This window comes from Mus caroli, chromosome 13, assembly GCF_900094665.2.
Source record: "Mus caroli chromosome 13, CAROLI_EIJ_v1.1, whole genome shotgun sequence".
NCBI lineage: Eukaryota > Metazoa > Chordata > Mammalia > Rodentia > Muridae > Mus > Mus caroli.
This window is the reverse complement of record NC_034582.1, coordinates 50,309,863-50,327,594: the sequence shown is the minus strand read 5'-3', so window position 1 is coordinate 50,327,594 and position 17,732 is coordinate 50,309,863.

The following is a 17,732-nucleotide window of genomic DNA, read 5'->3' as shown; positions in this document are numbered from 1 at the left end:
CCCAGAAGGGCTAAGAGGGGGCAGTGGCTGGTTCCTGGCTAAGCGCCTGGTTGTTTTGGACACTCGTGTCTGCAGACTGTTCTGTTCTCAAACTAATGATGCCATTTTTAGTGACTCATTAGGATATTCATTAAGAGTTGTTAGCACATCAAAACAGTGTTGGTGAGGGCCGGCGGAGGGCGGCTTCCTGGACATTAGCAATTGTCTGAATTCCTTGGCAGCAGGGAAGGGACAGAATGACAGCAAGCAGATTCCTAAATGCTAGCAGTTCAGGGGGCCACTGCTTCTTAGCTTCTTGAGCACCCATGGGTGTAGGTGCGGGCATTCGGTGTCTTCCTCTGGTACAAGGCACAGCCACACTCACGCTGCTCTTCCTGCACTGGAGATATCTAGGCCCTGCCGCAGGACCTTTGCACTCACTGAGTTGCGGTGCTCTTACCTCGGCCCCTAAAATATGCCCTTTCTGGGCATCTCGCTCTGGCTCCCTCTCTGCTACTGGCAAGCCCTTGCCCCTCCACACCGCATGTACCTTTGCTTGCTGTTTTCCAGTTTCTCCCCCAACTGGAGCGACAGTTTCCAGAGGTCAGAGGCCTGGTCTATTGGGTCCCCAGCTCCCAGGCTCCAGTAGGAGTCCTGGACATAAAGTGCGTGACAATTTGTTTAACGCAAAGTGGTAAGAAAGCCCCATATTCTCAGCCCAGGGTGACAAATGGCCTGGCATATCTCCCTCGCGCTAAATCTCCAAGTAATACTGCCCATGGCTTTTCTTAAAAAGTCTGACATCTCTGGAGGAAGGCCACGTGAGACAGTGCGTTAATTTCTTCAGCTCCGGGTTCTTTTCCGCAAAGGACTCCGGAGCACGAGCGCCAGAGACCAGCCCCGCCCACCCCATCTCGGCTCGCAGCGCCTGGAATGTGCCTCAGGTGCTGGCGGCATCAGGCAGGGATCAGGCCGGGCATCCCGGGGCCAGGCTCTGCCAATAGATTATTTCTCTGAGTAATTAAGATGGAATTAAAAATTAATTCTTTCCTTCAGCTTGATTGCATTTCAAGGGATAAACGGGGTGTTACGGTTTCTCTGCGGGTTTTTCTTCCTAAACTTGACTGGATGGTGTGGTGAGGGCAGAGAGGTGTGGGGTTCGTCCCTGGAGAGGGAGCTGGGATCTGGCCTCAGGAGAGGATGAGCTGGCCTTGGCAACTTGGCTTCTTAGCTGAGGATGTTGTAGTTTTGGTCTGCTTGACGCTGGGATGCAAGGTGACTCACCCTGTGTGCTCAGGAGGAGGTGGGCTGCAGCAGCCGGTGAAACCTGGCTCCCACTGGCTCTGCAGGGAAACCCCCGCTTCCCTAGAGCCCAGTCTTTGTCTAGGAAAGGAATGGGCCACCTGCCTTATAGGAGACTGTATGTATGAAAAGGAGGTTAGCCCAGTGGCAGACATTGAACGCACATCCTGATGCCCCACAGCCAGCCAGAAAAAGAGTGTCTTCTTTTCTTTAACCAGGTGTTCCCTTGGCCAGTCACCAGGTCACTGCAGCCCCACGACTATAAATCAAAAGCTGGAAAAGCAGGTATGGGCTCATGTCTATACCCTTAGCACTTGGGAGGCTGAGGCAGGAGAATGGCAAGTTGGAGGCCAGCCTGTGTACTACATAATGAGACTGTCTGCTCACAAAATAACGCTTGAAAGACCCCATTCTGGCTACTGTCCCTGGGCGCTGGCACAGGCAGCTGGCCTCCGCTGTATCCTGTTTATCTCTCTGGAAGCATTTTATGTACCCACAAAAAACCCCATGTTTCCTTCCCTCTTCTTCCCCTTGGTTCCCCCCAAAGCTGCAATGCTGGGTGCATCTTCTAGCGTTGCTTTGTGGCTTTTCCTCATAACATATTTCTGTGCACAGCATGGCTCCCCAGCCGTTCCTGCATCTGGACAGTTATCCACTGTCTGGGTGTTTTGGCCAGGCCTCTGTTGGTGGACATTCATATTGTTTCCAATATCTTCTTGCTGCAAACAGTTCTGCAATAAATAACCCTAGACATAAGTCATTTTGCTCGCACGCGTTCTGTTTCTCTAAGGTGAATTCCTAGAAGTGAAATTGTTGGTCGGAGAATAACTACATTGGTTAAAAATAAAGAGTGGGCATGGGAGAAGGGATGGATGGAGCCAGAGCCGAGGAGCATTTGTAGAAGCTGAAGCTGACTGCGCGTGGGAATTCACTCTATGATTCTTTCTGCACTTATGCATGCCTAAAATGTTCATGATTTTTGAACTGTAAACGGATGGAGTCCCTCCCCGTATTTTTCAGTATGGACATTAGAACTCATCTCTCTACCTGCACAAGAAATATGCTGAACAAACTCACCATGAGAGAGGTAAGGACCAGACAAATCTGGGAGACAGGAAGAGGTGGACCAGGCAGCCACAGCCGGGGAGAGCAGACCCCCATGGTGGGCGACTCCCCAGAGCCCTCCCCCCACTGACAAGACTCATCACACTGGACAAGTCTGAGACTTAAACAGCTGTAAACCCAATTTAGAGATGTCCCTGTGTTTGTGATTTTAACGCTATTAGCTTCTCAAAGAGAACAGAGAAAAACACCCCAAGGCTCTTGCTGGGGGTGGGGGGGGGGAGAGAAAGTGCCTTTATCAAGCACAGCTGAGCCCTTTGTCCTCAGCTAAGGGAGCCCTCAGGAGAAACAGTGCAGTCAGTCAGAGCTTGAGGTAAGGGATGGAGGCTCCCAGACTCTGGCCTTCTGCCTTCCTGACTACTTGAGAGCATAGGAAGAAAAATAATAAAGGCTGAGATGATAAATAAACTTGATTAAATAAACTTTATTTAAGCAAGAAGCAGGTTGAACTGGGTGACATTCCTGACTGAATTTGTTTTAAATGTCTGCCCACCCATGCTTATCCGCCCCCTTACAAGGCCCAATCTCTAGTTATAGCCAGCAAAACTGGAAGTGACCGACTGACTTTTCTTGATCCCTATTGCGAGCCTGGTGCTCCCTGCTCTCTTTGCTTAGGCTAGTTGCTTGGCTACCAGGGTTAGGTTAGGTTAGGTTAGGTTAGGTTAGGTTAGGGGCTCCTGGTTAGGTTACAGCTTGTTTGCCATTGAGCTGGGTTACAGTTGAGTATGTATGGAAGCCACTTTGGGTCCAATTTTATTGCTCAGCTACAGAGACAGACTTGCAATACATTTATTTACATTTAACAGAAGCACAGTGAGGGTCACATCCCAGGTCTACTAAAAGACTGGACCACAGGGCACCGTCCCATGCCCAAACCTTCCCAGCACCGCAAATAAAGGCCTGTTTACAGCATCTCCTTTCATTCAGTGTGCCCTTCGTTTCTAAGACGTTGCAAAAACCTTGTGTCTAGATTTCTAATATATGTAACATACAATATATGTGATACACACATATGTTATACATATATACATATGTTATATAATACATATATTATATATGTATATATGCCCCTCTAAGAACACATAAAGATGTGAAGAAATAGAGGAAGTATCAGAGCAGACTCAAAGGCAGTAGGCCATTGGGATGATCAGAGAGCAGGGATTTAAAATAACTAAGATTAATATGCTAAGGGCTCTGATGGAAGAAAGTAGACAAACAAAAACAGATGGGTTACCTAAGCCAAGAGAGTCTAAGCAAGAGCCAAAAAGAAACATTAGAAATTGGAAATACTTGGCTCGGGATCGAATCTGAGCCTGTTATGTTCCTCCAGCTCCAGCTACATGGGAAGTGGAGACAGAGGAGGAATTTGAACCCAGGAGCTTGGAGCAAGCCTGAGCCATAGAGAGAGACCTGCTGGGAAAAAAAAATCACATCAGGCCTCTGTACAGAAACTTAGAAGTGGGTAGAGGATGGAGTTCAATATTTTAAAATGTTGAAAGAAAAAGAATAACCTGAAATTCTGTATTCAACATCGCTGACTGGTGGATGTGGAGGGCAAACAGGACTTCCAGATGGGCTGGGGAGATGATGGCCCTGTGGGTAAAATTGCTGGAGAGAACCAACTCCTGATGGGAGTCCTCTGACTTCCACACATGAGCACACATGAGCATGCTTGCACACATGCGTGCACACACACATGCATACCCACACATGCATGTATGTGTGTGCACACACACACATAGAAACAGAGAGACAGAAACACATATACACAAAAAGACACAGACACACAGAGAGACATATATACACAGAGAGAGACACACACATAGACACAGACACACACTTATACACAGAGACAGACACAGAGACACAGACACACACACAGAGACACATATACACAGAAAGACACATACACACACATACACAGAGACACATATACACACAGAGACAAACACACACAATGATAGTAGTAGTAGTAATAATAACAATAATAATAATAATAATAATAATAAATAAAAGACATTCTCAGGCAAACAAAAACTAGGGGAATATGTCATTAGAAAACCTGCCATTACAAGAAGTGTTGAGAGACACTTTTTAGTGAGAAGAAAAATTATACTGGTCTGAGGCTTAGATCCGTGTAAAGACAGAAAGGATATCAGGAGAGGAGTAAGGGAGAGTTAAAATGAGTGTTTTTTTAAATTAATTAATATTTCAGATAAGTGTTTGCTCAAAATAATAATAGCAATAATGTATTCGATGATTACAGCTCATGTGTGTCATAATGAATGGTAGTGAAAGGGAGATGGGGGGGGGGACGACTGTAGACATTTTATTACCATGAAGCACCTGCGATAGCCGTAAATCAGAAGAGTGGGCTGTGTCTAGTTGCATAATGAAAACATATAGCCGGCATGCTACAAGAAGAGAAGAGATAAAATAGAATAAAATGCTTAGTTAAAACCACAAAGACATAAAAATCAGAACACGGGAAACGGACAATGAACGGGAAACAGTAAAAGCCCGGCTGATAGTAATCAGCTGTATCAATAACCATGGCAACACCAGTGTACAGCCGCTCTATCCATAACTGCCTTTCAATAGATGAATGGATAAATAGCCCGTACTACCTGCAAACAATGGACTATTATCTCTGCACTAAAAAGAAATGAGCTATCGGGTCATGAAAAGACACGAAGGAAGCTTGACTGTGTGGTGCTAAGTGAAAGAAGCCAACCTTGGGGCATAGACTGTGTGATTCCAGCTTCGGGCGCCTCTAAAAATCAAAGCTTTGAGACGGTGGAGGGGAATAATGGTTTCCGGGAGTCGGGGGTGAGGGGAAGCGGGAGCAGGCTGAGCAGAGAGGATTTTTAAGGTAGAAAGACGACTGTTTCACAGCACCGTGGTGGAATGGCGTGGTTATGTTTGTCCAGACCCACAGAATGTACAGCACAGGATGTGATGGTCCCTGGGCTTTGCTGATAAAGATGTTCCTTGTAACAACTTTGGTGGGAGATGTTTAAAAATGGGGAAGTCATGCATATACTGGGGACGGGGGACCTCTCTGTAACACCCCAATTTTGATGTGAACTTAAAACTTCTTCCAGAATTGAAACTTGGGGTGGGGAACAGCATGTGGTGAGCAAAGCCGGGTAGAATGTGATCCCTTAGGCTGCTGGGATTCAGGAAGATGCGGCTGCTGCTGAATGGCTGAGACCCTAAACGAAAATTAGAGCCATCCCGTTGCTGGAGGATTTACCTAAAAGTTCTGAGGCAAAGGCTCAAGCAAGCACCCATATGTGAATCTTCATGACAGCCTCTTGTGCTATGGCTACCCTCCTGGCCAAGCACCTGCCATCTTGCGGAGCTCAGCTGAGCCTCCCGCCCCCACCCACCCACCCAGTTGCAAAAGGATCACACCTCTTGGGCTTGATGACTGAAAGGGTGGGAGGGGTCATGAGACCCTCACCTGAGTATCTCTCTGCTCCTGAACACCTGCTGTATGCAACATGTGGCCGGGGGGGGGGGGGGGGGGGGAGGAACTATAGTATAAAGGCTGGGAAGTGTCAGCTGTTTGTCCCTGAGATCTGCAGGGAACACTAAATGGGGGAGACTCCATCTATTTGGTTATTGGAAAGCCATCATCCCTGGTGGGTACGTCACCTAAGCTCTGTAGGGAAGCCCAATATACTCATTGGTTCCCCAGAGACCATTTTAGAGGAATCTTTCCTCTGTTCGTAGTTGGGACCTTAGGAGAAGGGGTAGAAATTGTTTACACATCCCCAGGGAAGGAATTTCAGCAACACAGTCAAAGAGTGGAACGGATCCAGGCTCCACGGTGGACTCCAAATGACATGGACGCATCCATAAAATATTACTCATCTTGAAAAGGAAGGAAGTGCTGATATGTGCTATAGCCCGGTGAGCGCTCTGTTAAAGTGACACAGATGCGCAGACGCTGTAGGATTCCACTTACATAAGTTACCTGGAATGGTCACATTTATAGGGAGAGCAAATAGCCCTGTGGTGGCTGAGGCCGGGAGGGCGTGGCACTCAGTTACTGTGCAGTGAGTTTTCGAGGTGAATGTTGGTCACAGTTTCACTATCTAGAGATGCAAGGAGTCCCAGGCCCATCCCTGCTGACTGTGAGCTCCCCGACATGGTATTCCAACCAAACTGTGAGGCAGACAAGACGAACTCTTCCTCCCCTAGCTGTCTCTTATCGGCAGTTGGTTGTAGCAACACAAAGTAGCTATTATGAACTCTAACAAAGTATCACTCTGAGGACTGTGTGTGTGTGTGTGTGTGTGTTCATGTGTGTGTCTCTGTGTGTGTCTGTTTTGTGGTGTGTGTGTGTGTAGGCAACGGAGTGGCAAGTGGAAACCCTCTATCATTTCAATTTTGCCATGACTGAAACTCCTGGAAAATGAAGTTTATTAATTTAAAAACAGACTGCAAAAAAAAAGAAAGAAAGAACGAAAGAACGAAAGAACGAAAGAACGAAAGAACGAAAGAACGAAAGAACGAAAGAACGAAAGAACGAAAGAAAGAAAGAAAGAAAGAAAGAAAGAAAGAAAGAAAGAAAATCAAGGGGCCCGAAGAGATGGCAGCAGTGGTTAAGAGCAATCTTGCACTTGTACAGTACCAGGTTCGGTTCCCAGCACCCAAATGATGGCTTACAGCTGTCAATAACTGCAGTTCCAGAGGACCCAGCGCTCTCTTCCAGTCTCCAAGGCCACTGCATGTACACAGTGCACAGACGTGCCTGCAGGCATAACACCTTACACAGAATAAATATATATAAATCTGGAAGTAAAGAAAAGAATATCCAAAGTGAACCACAAGCTAAACTGTGAACTCTGGCTGACAGTGGTATCTCCAGGTTGATCCATGGGACACTGATGGGGGAGATGGAGGAGGGGGAGGGAATGGCTGGAGGAGGACGAGGAGGAGGACGAGGAGGGGGTGGAGAAGGGGGTGGAGGAGGGGCATGTGAGGATTTGCTGCTTTTTTGCTCCATTTTTCTGTGGACCTAAAATCTCTCTAGTGGAATAAAATCTATCAAATTCCAAAAAAATATGTGTGTATTTATAACTTCATATGCTGTCAAATCTCTCTAGGGACTGTACACACCTGTGATGTATGAGCATACCTGTTCACCAAACCAGCATCGCGCTATCCACCTCTTCGAGCTATCCACCTCTTGGATCTATTTTCTATGGGTTCTGAGAATTGATCAGCGGATCATCAGGCTTAGCAGCAGTAAGTGCCTTTACCCTCTGAGCCATCTCACCAGCCCTCGGTGTCATTTTTTATGAAGATTTTTATTTAAATCTGATATACATGCAACTCGATATATTTTCACAAAGTAAGCACACATCATTAACAGCGCCAAGATCAAGAGATGGAATATTATCAGTGAGCCCAAAAGCCTCTTCCTCCCCAGGGTAGCATCTGATATTCCCAGGGTAACATTTAACCTGGTTTCATTACCATTGATTAGTTTCACTGGCTTTTGCCTTTTATATAAATAGAATCTTACAGCACCGACCCATGTAGCAGGTTTATTTCATTCAGCATTTCTGAGACTCCGTCTTGTGGATAGCTGGAGCTCATTCACAAACACTGAAGCCCAGTATTGCGCTAAGTGACCCCACGGCAGTTCATCTGTTCTATTCCCGACGCCCGCGTGGTTACTTCCTGTTTGGAGCTATGACAAGCAGTGACTCTCAGACAATCTCAGGAGGGACATCTCACATAAAGCCCTCACGACGGTTGCTGTCAGAGTTCCAACAGGTAAACGTAGGGGAATTTGGAGATGACCCTCTTTTAATGTTTACAGTTGTCATCGAGGGGTGTTTTAAATTTGTATATCCTGATATCTAAAGGAAAAGCATTGTTAGCTGGGCATAGTGGTGCACGCCTTTAATCCCAGCAATCCAGAGGCAGAGGCAGGCAGATAGCTGAGTTCCAGGGCAGCCAGGGCTACACAGAGAAATCCTGTCTTGACAAGACAAAAATAAATAAATAAATAATAAGAAAAAAGCACTGCTTTCTACGACAGGGATAGGTATCTTTTAATGTGTGTGAAATACCTAGTTAAATGTTTGCCCAGATTTTTAAATTTTTATTTTATTTATTTTGTTTGTTTTTTGTTTCTCTGTGTAGCCCTGGCTGTCCTGGAACTCATTCTGTAGACCAAACTGGCCTCGAACTCAGAAATCCACCTGCCTCTGCCTCCCAAGTGCTTGGATTAAGGGTATGGGCCACCACTGCCCAGCTTATTTTATTTTATTTTTTATCTTTGTTACCAATAATTAGATGTCTTTATATGTGATATGTAGAAGCTCTTTGTTATGCATAGAAAATATTTTATTCCTTCCTGGGACATGACTTTTGCTGTCTCAATACTATCTCTTTTGATATTTTTTTATTTTAATTATTTATTCACTCACTCACTCATTCATTCATTAAATGTAGGGCATCAGATCCCTTTATAGATAGATTGTCATGAGCCACCATGTGGGTGCTGGGAATTGAACTCAGGACCTCTGGAAGAGCAGCCAGTGTTTTTAACTGCTCGGCCATCTCTCCAGCCCTAAATTAAAATATAATTACTTCATTTCCCCCCTTCTCTTTCCTCTCTCCAACCTCTCCGGTGCTTTGTGCCTTGCTTCCACTCAAAATCAGTCTCTTTTTATTTAGTTGCTATCTTTTTCACCTAAACACATAAACACAACCTGCTCACTCTCTTTAGCGTACAAGGAAACAAAACTCTTGCCAGCCCAGCAACATAGTCAATATGGCTGCCTGAACAAGGCCTGAGGAGGGAAACCAAGAGACGTGCTGACGTGGAAGGGCAAATCTCAGGTGTCTGCTGATGAGTTGAAGAACTTTATTTTAATGTAAACTGATTTATTAATGTCTTCCTGGGTGTTAGTGCCATGGGTCCTACCTGTTAGAAAGATGTTTTCTAATATTGTATAGCCTGAGATAAGAAATAAGATTGATGTCTGTATGTGTATTGCCATTTTTATGTTTGGCGGAGTATCTTAAGGATGGAATGATTGGTTTTGGCTCACTGTTTCAGAGTCTACATGAGGAAGCATGGCGAAGCACAGGAAGAGTGTGTGGTGGCCATCACAGACTGGAGGTCCAGAAAGCTGACAGAAGGGGTTCAGCTGCCACCCACATTCAGAGTCAGCTTTTGAGTAATTCTCTCTGAAAATGCCTTTGCAGGCACAGCCTAGGGTGTGCTTCCCACTGCCCAAGTGATTCTAAATCGATTTGTGGTTTGAATGAGATCAGCTCCCATAGATTCGTATATTGGAAGGCTTGGTCGTCAGTTGGTGGAACTGTTTGGGAAGGATTAGAAGGCGTGGCCTAGTTGGAAGAGATGTGTCAAATGGGGTGGGCTTTGAGGTTTCAAGAGCCCACAGCAGTAGAAAAGCAACCAAGACACCAGTCAAGTCGACAGTAAAGATTAATCTTCCCAGTATGGACATCCAACTGATTCTCTACCAGTGTTCAAAAGAGACCGCCTTCTCCCCAGCCACCCTGGGGAGCAGCTTCCTAAATTCAAACTCTTACACTAATGTGTGCATCTGTTTCTGGACTTCTGTCCTGATAGGCCATTTGTCTGAAATTTTTCTCATGTAGCCCAGGCGACATAAACTCACAATGTAATTGGGAATGACCTTGAACTCTTGACCTCCCCAAGGGCTGGGATTACAGGAATGTGGCACAGTGCCTAATTTGGATAGTGTACCTCTCTCTCTCTCTCTCTCTCTCTCTCTCTCTCTCTCTCTCTCTCTCTCCTCTCTCTCTCTCTCTCTCTCTCTCTCTCTCTCTCTCTTCAGACTTACTTATTTAACACATGTGTGCCAGTGTGCCTTTGTCTGGGCAGGTATTCTAAGATCCCATGGAGCTGCAGTTCCGGGTTCCAGGTTCCAGGTGCGTGGTTGGGGCAACATGCTGCCGGCACTGGGAACCCACCCCAGACTTTCTGCTAGAGCATCAAATGCTCTTACCTGTTCCTAATGCCAACATCCTTCATAGTAAGTTGTGCTACCTGATTTTCTTCTTCAGAGTTGTCCTGGCCATTTTCCATGCTTTCGTTCCTATACCAAGGTTAGAATTAGCCTGTCAGTTTCCATAAAACAAAAATCTGACATTTTGGCTACATTTTGTTTAGTTCTGTAGTTCAACTCTGGAGAACTTATGATTTGAAATATTGACTCTTTCACCCCACTGATACCGTGTCTTTCCATTTATGCTAATTCCTTTCTAAGTTCTCTCAACAATGTTTGGTAGAACTCTGCACAGTGGCTTTCCTTATCTCCTATTTAAATTATCTCTAGACATTTAATTTTTAATGTCCTTGTGAATGTCACTGTTTTTTAAACTTTGGTTTTTAAATTCTTGTTTGTATATAAAAATGCTGATGTTACGTTGTATCAAGTAGCCTTGCTAAATGGAGCTGTGAGTTCCCGCAGCTTCCTGTGGATGTCACACCCCCCACCCCCCTCCCCCTGAGCAGTCACAATATCCATGAGAGATGACATGGTCCCTCCCTTCAATCTTTCACCCTCTGTTTGCCCGACCTGCCTTGCTGCATTGGCTATGATCCCAAGCGGGGATAGAAGAATGGTTGTCTTGTCTCCCCTGTGACCTTAAACAGAAAGCTAATGTCCATCACTGCAAGTCCTGCTGTGTGCTCCGCTCAGACTGTCTCTTGTTCCATTGATGCCTTAGTTTGCCAAGAGCTCTGCTTAATTATAAGTGGATGCTGACTTTTTTTTAAGATTTATTTATCTATTTTATTTATATGAGTTGCTCTCTTCAGACACACCAGAAGAGAGCACCAGGCCCCATTACAGTTGGTTGTGAGCCACCATGTGGTTGCTGGGAGTTGAACTCAGGGCCTCTGGAAGAGCAGTCAGTGCTCTTAACCGCTGAGCCACCTCTCCAGCCCGCTGACTTTTATTATATGAGATAATTACATAATTTTTATCCTTCTGTTTCATTACATCAAAAGCTAGCTTTGCATTTTTTGAATAAATCCAATTTTGTTATGACATATTATTCCTCTGTTTCTGGACTCAGCTTGCTAATATTTTATTTAGGAAACTATGTCTATGAAAGAGATTGGTAAGCTCACAACAGAGATGTTCTTAGACTTTCCTAATCATGTTTTGGTACGAAAGTTTTACTGCCTCATATAAAATAATTGGGATTGTATTCTTTTCTTCTTAAATATTTCAGCGAATAATTTAATCCTCTGTTGGACTTTGTAAAGATTGGTGATATCTCTTTTTTATATTTGGAGACTCATTCAATCAAGGCAAGGAGTTTTCTTTGTAAGAAAGGTTTTGGTCATGAATACAATTTATTTAATAGCCACAGAAGTTTTCATATTTTCTATTTCTTCTGTGGGTCTTGGTAAATTCTACTTGTCTAGCAAATCTTCCATTTCTCCTGCAAATATAAATTTACAGGCCTGGAGCTGTTCTCCAGTCTCTCCTGCCTCTTAGCATCTGTGGGGCCGTGCCTTTGTGTCTGACATGACTACCCCCGTCTTGGGCTCCTTTGAAATCATCCTAACATTACTGCCGTCATTGGCTCTCATAAATCTAATCAATTTTTCTGGCCCTTCCTATTGCACATTTGTAAAATATACTTATTATCTGTTTTATTTTAAATTTTTAAAAGAATAAGCTCGCATTTTCAGTCTTACTGTGACATTTGGGAGGCGTGTCTGCCAGAGGCCTGGGGCTTACACGTTTGCTTCCCAATGTGTGACTCTATTTGGAGAGGGTAGAACCTTGAAGAGGTAAAGAGGGCCTCCTGGGGATCCTCTGGTCACTGGGAGGGAGCATGGCCTTGAAGGAGATGCTGGGAGTCCAACTGCTTCCTCATTTTTGATTTTCACATCCCAGCCACAAAGTGAATGGCTTCATCATAAGCCATCTTGCAACAGCCCCAATATGGCGGGGCCAATTGTGGACTGACACCTCTAAACTATGAGCCAACGTAAGCATTTCCTGTTTATATGCTGGTGTTTATTATAGCAATAGTGAGTGAGAATGCCCTCCATAGGCTCATACGTTTGAAGTTTCAGTTCCCAGTTGGTGGACCATTTAGGGAGGATTAGGAGGTGTGGCCTTGTTGGAAGAGGTGTGTCCCTGGGTGGGGGTGGGGGTGGGCTTTGTGGTTTCAAAACTCACGCCAGGCCCAGACTCACTCTCTCTGTCTCGTGCCTGTCAATCAGGTGTGACCTCTCAGCTGCTGTCCCAGCCCTTCTGCTGCTAGGCTCCCTGCTACGACACTCATGGGTTCACTCTCCCTGACATTTTGTATTTGCTTAATCATCTGTTTTTAAAATCCTATCTTTTTTTTTTTTTGCTTTTTTTATTTCAAGTTGAAATTATTCAGAAGAATTCTTTATAGTTTCTAAATATTTTGAGTGTCTTAGCTTTTTTTTTTTTAAACTTAAAAGTATATTTATAGCCAGGTGGTGGTGGCACACACCTTTAATCCCAGGACTTGAGAAGGAGAGGCAGGCAGATCTCTGTGAGTCTGAGTCCAACCTGGTCTACAGACCTAGTTTCAGGACAGCCAGGGCTACACAGAAAAACCCTGCCTTAAAACACATACACACACACACACACACAACTGGAGAGATGGCTCAGTAGTTAAGAACACTGGCTGCTCTTGCAGACAACAGAGGTTCAGTTCCCAGCACCCACATAGTGGCTCACAATTACCTGTGACTCCAGTTCCACGGGATCTGATGCCCTTTCCTAAAGTCTGTGGGCAACTGTGGTGCGCATACATACATGCAAGCAAGACATTCAATCACGCAAAAGAAATAAATCATTTAAAAAACACTTTGTTTATTTTTGTGTTCTCCTATTGAGATCAGGCAACAACTTCACCTGAATCATTTCATCATTTCTCTCCTTCCATAACGTGTGCTCCAGAGACTGAACTCAAGCCCAAGCTGTACAGGTTTGGCAGCAAGCGCCTTTGCCCTGTAAGCCACCTCGTCAGCCCATCTTCACTGATCTTTATTTGAACCTAGCCCTGTGTATAGTCAGGAAACTCAGTGTTATTGCTTTAAGGGTTATAGTTCATTTTGATAAATGTTCCACGTGCACACACACAAAAAATCACAAACAGTCAGATACCATCTGTGGTGAATATCAATGCATGGATGTCACCCATATGACAAATGGTGCATTTGGGAGGCCTGCCTGTCACCACACGGCACAGGTGGGTGAGTACCATCACCATGAGGGATGGGGGAGAAAGAGAAGCAGAATGGTTTGTGAACGATGAAGAGAGGCCAAACTGGAGGTGAGAGGGTGGTGAGGACAGCCTGATGTGGGCAGCCTGTACTGCCACCTGAGGCCATGGTGATGTCCCCACACCTGCTGCCACAGAGGACCATGTCTGGGTCTGTGGCTCTGTGGCAGTCAGTGTGGGATGGGGGAGCTGCGTCAATATCCATAGTCCATGTTATCATCAAAGGCCGTGCAGATGTCCCTGGTCTGGGATGCAGTCTGGGGTTGTGCTGGCCCATCCTTCACCAGCTGTGGCACTTGGGAGAGCTGGCCCTGCCCAGGTGTCACCTAGACAGTGTAGGAGAGCTGGCCCCAGAGGCCTAAGAGTGGGAGAGCAGGCCCTGAGCCTCCCCTGGGCAGCACAGTAGAGCTGGCCCTGGTAGCTGGATGGGGATGTAGAAGGGAGCTTGGGTGAGCCAGCCCCAAGGGCATGAGTTCAGGAGAGCTGGCTCTACCTGCAGCCAGCTGCTGTACTCAGCTGCAGAAATGGGAGAGCTGGCCCTGGTGGCACGGGCACAGGAGATCTGGTGGGCTGACCAACTCAGTTACCACCCAGACCCAGATCTAGGGCTTTGAGTTGACCCATCCCAACATCTACCCCATCTTTGAACTGCTGGAGCAAGTGAAGGAGTCTGTCATGCAGAACCAAAGGTGCAGGAGTCCTGGCAAGGATCCAGTATTGATGGTGTGGCAGAAGCCAGAGGCCTCACAATTCTTTGCAATGAACATTTACAAGTAAAGCTGTCTGGGCAAAGGGGCGTATATACTGTGGGACACACCGTGACACTGCAACTTCCACAGTGAGATTTTTTTCCTCTCTTTTTTATTTTTTATTTTTTGGGGGGGCGATGTTGCAAGGGTGCAGGGCAGATGTGGAGAGCTGGGGAGAAGAGTGGGATTGTGGCACACGACATGAAATTCACAAAGAACCAATAAAAAGTTTTAAAGCTGGGGCGTTTGCCTTCTTGTTGAGCCATATTGTTTACCACGGGTTCCAGGTAGGGGTGAGTCAGACATGTGCTTAGCAAACCCTTCCTCAGCTTGCACTAGAGGCCCTGTCTTCTTCATTTTCAAGATGTCTGGCTCGTAGCTGCGGGGCCACCACTGGCATTTAGTGCTGATGGGGAGAGAGAGCTTGCTTTCTACATGACGTGACTCCCTGGTGTGCTCCACAGCAAGCCTGCTCCCAAGAGTGTTTGGGCAACACAAAACTGGGTCTGATGGAGGTGGAAGGGAAAAACTCGCAATTGTATGGGCAGGAAGGTGAGGGGGGTATGGGAGGACTTGGGGTATGCGACTATGATTGAAATACATTGTATGAAATCCTAAAGAATTAATAAAAATATAATTAAAAGGAACAACCTAATAAAGCAAGATGTTTGGCTATTCTAGATCCTTTGTACGACCGCAGAAGTTTTAGAATGAGGTTCAGTTTCTACCCCTAAAATCTGGCACTTAAATTGATATTCGTTTGGAAAGAGTTGCCTGTGAAACTCACCATCTCCCTGCTCAGAAACTTGGGATAGGTCTCCACTCACTCCCAGCCTTTAATTTCCCACAACAATGTGTTGGATTCTATGCGTACAGATCTTGCAAATCTTCTGCCAAATCTATCAGCTCTTTGTTTGTTTATTTCAGAGTTTCTATTGATTCCCTTTCTTATAAATTCCAGTTCTTGGCTGAAACTTTTGTCTGTCTCCAAACTTCTTGGATATATTGATCTCAAAGTTCAGCCCCAAGCTCCCAGCTACCTGGGTGCCCTGAGACTGTGCTTCTAATGCACTGTTTGACTCTTGATTTCCCCCCACCCCCTTCCTGTAGTCCTGCATTTTTGCTATCAGATGATAACTTGTAGACCGTGAAAGGTCATTAAGGCTCTGGATGCCATCTTCGGGGAAGCCACTCGTGCTAGCTACCTCGGGTTCAGGCCTGGTCAAGAGTTAAGATGATCTGGGGTGATGTGGTAGCCCTCCCTCAGTTCCAACCTCCTCACTCCCTTCCGGTTCCTCTGCAGAGTGTTTTTTAAATTTTTTTTAGGTTTTTTGGTTTTGTTTTGTTTGAGACAGGATCTCACTGTGTATCCCTGCCTGGCTGACCTGGCTGGCCTTGAACTCAGAGAGACCCTCCTGCCTCTGCCTCTGAGTGACAGTAAAGGTATGCAGGGCCAGAAGATGGTGTTGAATCCTCTGGAACTGGAGTCACAGATGGCTGTGAGACATCATGTGGGCTCTGGGTACTGAACCTGCCCCTCTGCACTAGCATCTCTCTAGCGCTTCACTTCCAATCCTGTAGATGAGAATTCCAAAAATGTTTTTCTTACTGAGACCAAGGGAGACAGACAGACAGACCCTATTAGTTCTGCTTCCTATCTCTACACTGATTATTTATTGCACGCTGCACGGCCTTCAGAAACCCTGGTCAAAGTGACAGAAGACCACATTGGGGAGCTCAGAGAGAGTGTGTGCTCTTACAACAATGGCCACAGCAACAAATGCAGAGCTGAAGTCCCCACCACACCTCAGCAGGCCACGCTCACGGCCCCTGTTGTTCGTGCCGCATAGCGTGTCTCCACAAATGAACCCACTTGCTCTAATGCAAACACGTGCTTTGTCTGCAACCGGAGTGATAATAACATGAGCAGAATCACAGGCCTGCTGTGCTAGAATATCTCTCTGACCTGGATGTGCACAAATGCCTGTAACAATCTGCAATGGTCCCTGCATGCTCTGCATCCTTCATGCGTGGCCCTCAGGCAAGGACTGCTTGCCAGGCGGCAGGAGTACGCCTTTTTGCCCGTGAGCTGGGAAACTTGGCTCGAGAGCTATTCTCCTGTTACCTGTGATTATTGGGGAATTGCCAACAGAGCCACAGGCCCAGGCCCTTCTGCTTTGTAGCTGCATAAATGCTTGCTTGCTCTGACGGCAGGTGGCCCAAGCCAGTCCCCAGATAGAAGGCAACTGGCTGGGGCTCCCACCTGAAGTCTCAGGAATGCTACCCTTTCAGAAGGGCGCTCTGTGACACGAAGCCTTTCTTCTTCTGAGGCTGGTTATTGCTTTTAGACCGGAGCCATCATCAGACTCAGATCAGGGGAGCTTAAGGTAAATGACCAAGTCCAAAATGGGACACACTCGAAAGGGACTTCGTGTAAAAGGGATGCTTTAAAGCTGTTTCATAAAGGAAGCCACCACGCCAGTATACCACCGCATCCCAGCTGCGGCAGGTGAATAGATTTCATTCTGATATCCGACAGGGTCATTGAGACTCAACGTATGCAGGCAGCTTGACAGCCACTCGCTTGCCCAACATCCTGCCTTTCTGGGAGAACAGGCTTCACTCTACAACAAACAATAACAAAAACCTTAAGAACGCCAGTTCTCCAGTGAGCACGAGCTGTCAGTGATGAGCCCAGCATCCCTGGGGAATACAGGGGCCAGAACACAGGCTGGACTCACCTTGGGAAACTCCGGTGTGCCTTTAAGGTGCTTTGAGGGTAGCTGCGCAGAATCTAGTCTGAAAGTTTCCAGAAAGTACTTGCTGGGCCTCACATGCTCCATGCTGACATTTATCCAGCAGTTTCCTCGAGAGCACCTTACCCTGGCTCTTCATACTGCTCACACCCCATCCGTAGAGAGCCTGTGACAGCAAGAACATGAGTGTGAATTCACCATGTGGGACTCACACAATTGCACGCGTGCACGAGCGTGTGTGTGTGTGTGTGAGTTTACTTTTAAATACACATTTTTAGTTTCTGTGTATGAGTGCATTGTCTGAATGCATGTACATGCGCGATGTATATGCCTGGTACTCAAGGAGGCCTCGGGGCATCAGGTCCCCTAGAGCTGAAGTTACAAGTGATTGTGAGCCATCCTGTAGAAGCTGGGAATCCAACCGAGGTCCTCTGCAAGAGTAACTTAACTGCCAAGCTATCTCCACGCTAATTTTGCTTTTGAGATAAGGTCTTTCTATGCAGCCTAGGATGAATATCTC